Raw genomic sequence first — 7,824 nt, 5'->3', positions numbered from 1 at the left:
CAAAGTGGAGAACTCGTATGGATCCTCTTGCAGTGAGAATGTTTAGAATCAGTGTCAGAGTGATGTCTACTAACTTAACTTAACACATGGCAGCCATCTTGAAAATGTCATTTTTTTCGCAACGTCTTCATATCTAGTATTAGTCAGCATATCAAGATGGATACTTGTGACTAAACGCTTATTACAAGTACCTTAACATAAAGCGTTACCCAAAGGGGTTCCTTCTTCACTGCAGTGCAGTGACACTGCCGGCGATGGCGTTGTCGATTAAGTTTGAAGCTCGACCAATCAGAGGCATAGTGTGGCAACCCAGTAGGGAAAAATAGGCCTCCATTGGTTGTGTGTGTGTGTTTGGGATCTCGCCTGGCTATAGGTAGGAAAGGCCTGCCTAGGTCGTATTTGTGTGTGTGTGTGTGTGTGTGTGTGTGTGTGTGTGTGTGTGTGGTCAGGCTATAGGTAGGAAAGGCCTCCCTAGGTTGTGTGTGTGTGTGTGTGACTGTGTGTGATCTCGCCAGGCTGTAGGCCACCTTAGGTCGCGTGTCCACCCTGTGTGCTGCTTGTGTATCCGCTTGCGTATGTTCGCTGACACACACACACACACACACACACACACACACACACACACACACACACACACACACACACACACACACACACACACACACACACACACACACACACACACTCTCTCTCTCTCTGGATCACACTGCAGAGCCTTGGACCACCCAGGAGCAGCGAAAAAAATGACTGGCCATGCAGATGCTCCCACGTAATGCCAAACACACACACACACACACACACACACACACACACACACACACACACACACACACACACACACACACACACACACACACACACACACACACACACAAAGTTGGCATACACATCCTGCCAAGCTGGGAGAGGTCCCTTCCCTACAGAGCAGCGACAACACCGCCCCCCCCAACACACACACACACACACACACACACACACACACACACACACACACACACACACACACACACACACACACACACACACACACACACACACACACACACACACACACACACACACACACACGCCACAGCATATGGCAGGAACAGAAAAAAAAAACCTAAGAGTTAACAGTGGTATTTTATCTCATGAATAATGTACGTGGTTGTTAAAGATGAAATGGAAATAGAAAATGTTAATGTATTTTACATTCATCGATTCAACAATTAATATTATATCATTCACAATATATTAATAAAATATATACAGTATATTAATAAAATATATTACTATACTCACCAGATATTAATTGAAAAAGCCATCAGTGATCAATTGATTAGAAAAATATAGTGTTGGATGTTGTGTTCATGCCAACTAGCAGTAGTAAACCTCCCTCCCGAAGCCTCATTCAGCATCAGTAGCACTCAGCAGTTTCATGCTGTGCCTCCCATGTCAAACTGGAGCGCTGACTGGTAGATTCGCATAGATAAATTTTTGGCTAATAAACTGATTTCTCAAGACATGTACACACCTTAAACGGGTCATTGACTTTCTAGAATGATAAGTAGCCAATCACAAGCCTTGTGTCACACACTTGAGTAGAACACATGCAACCGACAGACTGCATGTAAACAACAATAAACAGTATACTCCAATAACCTGTTTATTCCAATAACCCGATTATTGTGCTAATGTAAACGGGTTCATTGATACTTTATAGCTCAGTCCACACTCTACAGTATATTAAAGGTAGACCAGTTGGCCTCCGTATCTTACTTTATATTACATTGCACTTAGCTGACGCTTTTGTCCAAAGCGACTTACAGTTATTTCTAAGTACAGGCTATTGGTTACAGTCCCTGGAGCAATGTGGGGTTAGGTGCCTTGCTCAAGGGCACTTCAGTCATGGATGGAGGTGTAGGTAGAGGTAAGGTTGAGGTTCGAACCTGCAACCCTCAGATGTAGTAAAGTCCATTTCCTTGGCCACTAGTCCACGGCTGCCCCCACAATCTAAACTGAGGGTCGGTGTCTCAGGAATATAAACAAACAACCAAACTAACAAGCTAGCAAGTATCGACACCATCACCCCCCCGAAGACTGTCGGCCCACTGGGGAAACGCCCTGGATGCCAGATTACCAGTCCAGTCTGGGGCTGTAGTCAGTAGCAACAGAGGCAGCTATCTGGATTTATGTCAAGACGTGGAAATTAGCTTTTAACAAGGCTATCATTTTAATAGCTTTGTCCAAGTCAACTAGGGATGGCTTCAGGGAAGACCAGTTTTATACCCTGCTGGTTAAAACACTCATAAAGGTTCTAAAGCTAGCAAATACTATAAATCCTGATAGCGTCGTCATATAAAACAGCAGCCTTGCTATAGGATCAGTTGCTGGCAGATAGTGGTAATCCATTTCAGTTCCCAGACAAATCATGCTGCAGAATGTAGCATTTGCCATGCATTGGTACCCAGACACATGTCCTGAGTTCACTATTTTAGTTTGTAAACCACAGTTGAGTCATATGACCTAGTCACAATGGAATGAAATAATGAAACAGTGGAAATTTTACTTAAGAAAATTGTATATTACAGTACATTTTAGTTGATAAAAATGGTTGCTACAAATGTCTAACCTTTGGAAATATGATGTACAGTAATAAGTCAACTAAAAAAACAGGTTACGGTATGTAAAAAGAGTGCTTGCTTTACCCATCCCAGCCTTTAGTAACATTTTCAGAAACACCAGCACCCAGTCCTAGACAAAAGAAGAAAAAAAAGCTGCCGAAGAGTCGACCTTGTGTGTCTTCACGCAGAACTGTAACCTAAAAATGTGTTATTCACTAGCCATCAGTCTGACCTTAACCCTCTCACCTCAATGTGTGTGTGTGTGTGTGTGTGTGTGTATAGTTTGCACTGGTCTCAGTCTCAGCTGACCTTCGGGCCGGTTCAAGCCAGTTTCTAGTCGTCTAGGCATTGTCAATAAATGCTTTCGTGTTTTGTAAAAATGTGTATTTCGCTTAGACGTTCTAATTCCGTGGGACTTTTGGGTGTTACTATGGCGCCCCAAACCATTTGCCACCTTATTAGTAGACCACCTTGTCTGCAATGTGTAGCGCCAGCCCTGAGAATACACAAGGAGTACACGAACACTCTCTCACTCACGTACACGCACGCACGCACGCACGGTGTACTTTGCACCAGCCTCTACTGCTGACCTTGGTGTGCATAGTGTGACCTGGTAGCTGCTCCTGTCATGTCCAATTCCACATTGAGTGCAATAGCCCCAGGTCATGACTACATTAGAACCTATAGCCTAGCTGCCTTCATACCATCTCTGAATATAGCCTACAGTGTAGCGTACAGTGACTGTAGAGAGTGCTTACAGGTTATGCTATATATCAATTCTATACAGACGGCTGGGCTGAAGAGCGGGGGAGTCACCAACAATACTTCATTTCACTTCTCTTAGTATTAAAATAACAGGCAAAAGAATCTTTAATGTAACATTTTATTCTTACTACTATATAGTTTTATAGTGATTTTCGCTCTTCTTCTACTTCTATAAGCGGAGTGTTTGGCTTTTGTAACGGGGGGTGAAAAATATAACAGGAACACACTATGCCCATGTCTTCTTCTGCCATATCTCTGTATATAACCTACAGTGTAGTTTACTGTGCCTGTAGAAAATGCAGTTTACACTACACGACAAGCAGACTGGGCTGAGGCACTTAGTAGTACAATCTAATATCTGTACTACAAGAGACACTCAAATTTAAATTCTGTAGTTTTTTAATAAATATATTCAAAGTATCAATATATATATATAAAACAATCTAAAAACACAATACCTATATAAGACATGGGACTTTTGAATCACATGAGTTTCAGTTCAAGTGTTGACTTCAGAGTATTGGTCTTTTGCTGTAAGAAGACCTTACATGCACTTACTTGTGCCTATACCATAATTAGGTGCCTATTCTTACACACGCACCAAGCCAACAATTGAACACACGAACACACACACGAACGAACGAACGAACAAACACACACACACACACACACACACACACACACACACACACACACACACACACACACACACACACACACACACACACACACACACAGAGGTTTTGTGGAAGGCTGTAGGCTGTTTTCATGCCTACTGACTACGCCATCGCGTTTAGGCCAACAATAACATGTGGTGCCACTTATAGCACGCACAAGCTGACATCGCTGGAAACAAGAGCACTGTCTGGGGGTGGGGGTTGGCAACGCTCAGTGTGGATGTGAGTGTGTGTGTGTGTGTGTGTGTGTGTGTGTGTGTGTGTGTGTGTGTGTGTGTGTGTGTGTGTGTGTGTGTGTGTGTGTGTGTGTGTGTGTGTGTGTTAGGGATGGGATATTGGGGGGGGGGGGGGGGGGTTGTATAGCATATGACCCCTCCCTCCCATGTCTGCATTTAGAAAGGGTATTTTAAACCCAACTGCCTGACGCCTGGCCTGCGAGACTTCAGATTGCCCCCCCTCTCCTCTCCGCTCCGCTTTTGTAACGCCAGCCGGCTGAGCACATGTGACCATTCTTCCTTCTCTTCCACAAAAATACCACAGCAGAGGGAGGGCGGGGCTGAAAGAAAATAAGACGACACACACACACACACACAAAATAATAATAACAACAAGAGGAGGGGGAGCAGGTCTGGGAGTGTGTGGTGATTGTGTGTGTGTGTGCCTCTGTGCATGCATTTCTGTGTCTGGGAATCTGTATGTGTGTGTAAACCTACCCATGTGTGTATGAGTCAGGCAGACAGGCAGGATATCTCAGAAAAGCCAGGCGGGAGGGACATTCTTCCTGCTCCAGTCCCTTTCCCAGAGCCCGGTCCCCGGTCCCGGTCCCTCCTAACTGGCGTTTCCTCACACCCCGATCTGCTCCCCTCTCCTCGGGACCGGCACCACCCTGCTCCCTCTCGGGGTGAGCTCTACTCTCCTCTCCCCAATCCCACCTAACCTTCCGCTGTTTCCTACCTCTGCGCGCCCCCTTGCTCCTGCTTCCTCTCAGAGTGAGCTCTGCTCTCATCTCCCCGATCCCACCTTACTAATCTACTGATCCCACCTAACTCTCCTCTCCCCAATCCCACCTAACTGCCCAACGTTTCCTACCTGTGCGCTCCCCTTGCTTCTGCTCCTAATGAAAAAATATATCGGTTAAACGAGGTTCTTTTAATGTTCTTGTTGCCTGCATACAGTTAGGGCCATAAATATTTGGACATCTGCACAATTTTCAACTTTTTGGTGCTGTACACCATCCCAATGGATTTGAAATGAAACAAACGAGATGCACATTAACATCAGACGTTTAGCTTTAATATGGGGGTGTTTGCATCCAAATCGAGTGAACTGTGAAGGAATTATGACATTTTCTATCAGTGCCACTCCTTTTTTAAGGGACCAAAAGTAATTGGACAGTCTAGTATTTATACATCACACTTTCATTTTTTAATTATTTGGTTGCAAATACTTTCCAGTCAGTTACAGCCTGTAATTTGCAATCCATAGACATCAATAGACACTTGGTTTTATCCTTGGTGATGCTATTGAGCTCTATTGTAACAGTCTTCAGTTCCTGCTTATTCTTATGGTATTTTCCCTTCAACAAGTTTTGCCAGCAACAAGTGAAATGCTTGCTCTACCGTACTCAGGTGAGGTGATTGACTGGGCCATTGAATAATATTCCACTTTTTGGGGGTAAAAATGGCTTAGTGGCTTTCAGATGAAGCTTTGTGTCATTGTCCATCTGCACTGTGAAGCATTGTCCAATGAGTTCAGAACCATTAGGTTTAATATGACATAATAATATAGCCTGAAAATCTTCAGAATTCCTCCTGTGGCTTTTGTCGGTAGTCCTGATCATCAATAAATACAAGGGGAAAATAGTATTGACAGATATGTATGCCTACACCATGACACTACCACCACCATGATTCACTGATTTTGTGGTATGCTTTGAATCATGAGCAGTTCCTTCCCCTCTCTATACTCCTTTCTTCCCATTACCCTTGTACAAGATGATTTTTGTCTCCTCTGTCCATAGGATGCAGCTCAAGACCTGTAAAGTCTTTTTAAGACTTTGTTTGGCAAAGCCAAATCTGGTATTGCTATTTTTGATGCAATCAATAATTTACATCTTTTAGTGAACCCTCTGTATTTCCTATGGTGAAGTGTTCCTGAATGTTCTTGATCTTTTTCTTGATTGTTCCCTTGGACATGTATCCACCGTTCAGCTGGACACTGTTCTACATCTGGCAAACTGTTGGGAGATGGGTTTTTGTTCACCAGATACAGAATATTGTCTGTCATCCGCAGCATTTGTCTTCCATGTCTGCCACGTAATTTGGTGTTGCTCTATTTCTTTTTTTCCAACATTCTGAACTCTTGAATTTATCATATTCAATGTTTCCCCATCTCTCAAATGGGTTTGTTTTGATTTTTTTCAACCTTATGATGGCTTGCATCACTAATGGTGACTGGTGGACTTTGGATCTCATGGACATTGCATAAAAATATATGGAAATGCAAATGGAACACTTCAAATGAATTGTAAGGCCTTGTATTGACATCTTGGTGATGGTGTAGTAAGGGAATAACACACATCTGACTGGAGAATAGCTGAGAAGCCTACTGTCCAATTACTTTTGATCCCATGAAAAGTGGGCAACACAGACAAAAAACGTTGCTATTTCATTCCTGTTAATGCGATATGGATGTTAACACCTTCACATTAACGCTAAGAGTCTACAGTTAATGCACAGCTTATTTGTTTTACTTCAAATCCATTGTGGTGGGGTATAGGGTGGCAAAGGATGATAATTGTGTTACTGTCCAAATATTTCTGGCCCTAACTGTACTTCCAAGCATCACTGTGTGCACAGTAAAACAGCAATAAAACTTAATACTTTGTTTCAACACCTTAAGTTTTAATTACAGCACTAACTACAGCAGTAGTCTTTTAGTCCATCAGTGCAGCAAATCCTGATATGGCAATATTTTCCCACTCCTCTTTACAAAAGCACTCCAAATCTAACAGGACATTCCCTGTGCACAGCCCTCTCCAGATCGCTTCACAGATGTTCGATGGGATTCAGGTCCGAACTCTGGCTGGGCCGTTCCAAAACCTCAATCTTATTCTGGTGAAGCCATTCTTTTGTTGATTTGCGTGCATGCTTTGGGTAGGCCTAAGTGTCATTCTGAGAGATGAAGTTCCTCGTCCATTTTCAACTTTCTAACAGTGGGTTGGTATTTGGAACTCCTCATAAATCCTTCGTTGCTAACTGAGGCCCCAGTTCCATCTGAAGAAAATGATGCTGCCACCACCATGCTTCACTGTAGGTATGGTTTTATTTGCGTAACGTGCAGTGTTTATTTTTTAACCAAACAAAAAAAAAGGCATCTGAAATCTCCTAAACACATGTGGGAAAATGTGTTTTGCTCTGAGGATGAACCTTTTGGACCTAATTCCAGAAGGTAGGCTATGTTTGGCACAACAATGACACATTCAACACATTTTATTCTGAAGTAAATTGAGTTAATATATAACATCAGAACATCTCATGTGAACAAGCTGAGTGTGTGAATGAGTGTAAACGTGTCTTGTGTATGTGCGCTGTAATTCTGCTTCCTATTGGGCTCCCCTGGGCTGAGCTCCCCTCCTGGTCTGGCAGGGCTCCGGCGGCGGATGGTGGGGTTCCGTTTAGAGGCTGGACCTTCCTTTTCCTCGTGGATAACATTGGGAGTGCCACATGCCCTCTGACACTCTCCGCATAGCCTGATTATCATCGACTTTCAAATCTATT

The sequence above is a fragment of the Engraulis encrasicolus genome, chromosome 21 (assembly GCF_034702125.1).
Source record: "Engraulis encrasicolus isolate BLACKSEA-1 chromosome 21, IST_EnEncr_1.0, whole genome shotgun sequence".
NCBI classification, from domain to species: domain Eukaryota; kingdom Metazoa; phylum Chordata; class Actinopteri; order Clupeiformes; family Engraulidae; genus Engraulis; species Engraulis encrasicolus.
Note: the sequence above shows the minus strand (reverse complement) of the source record.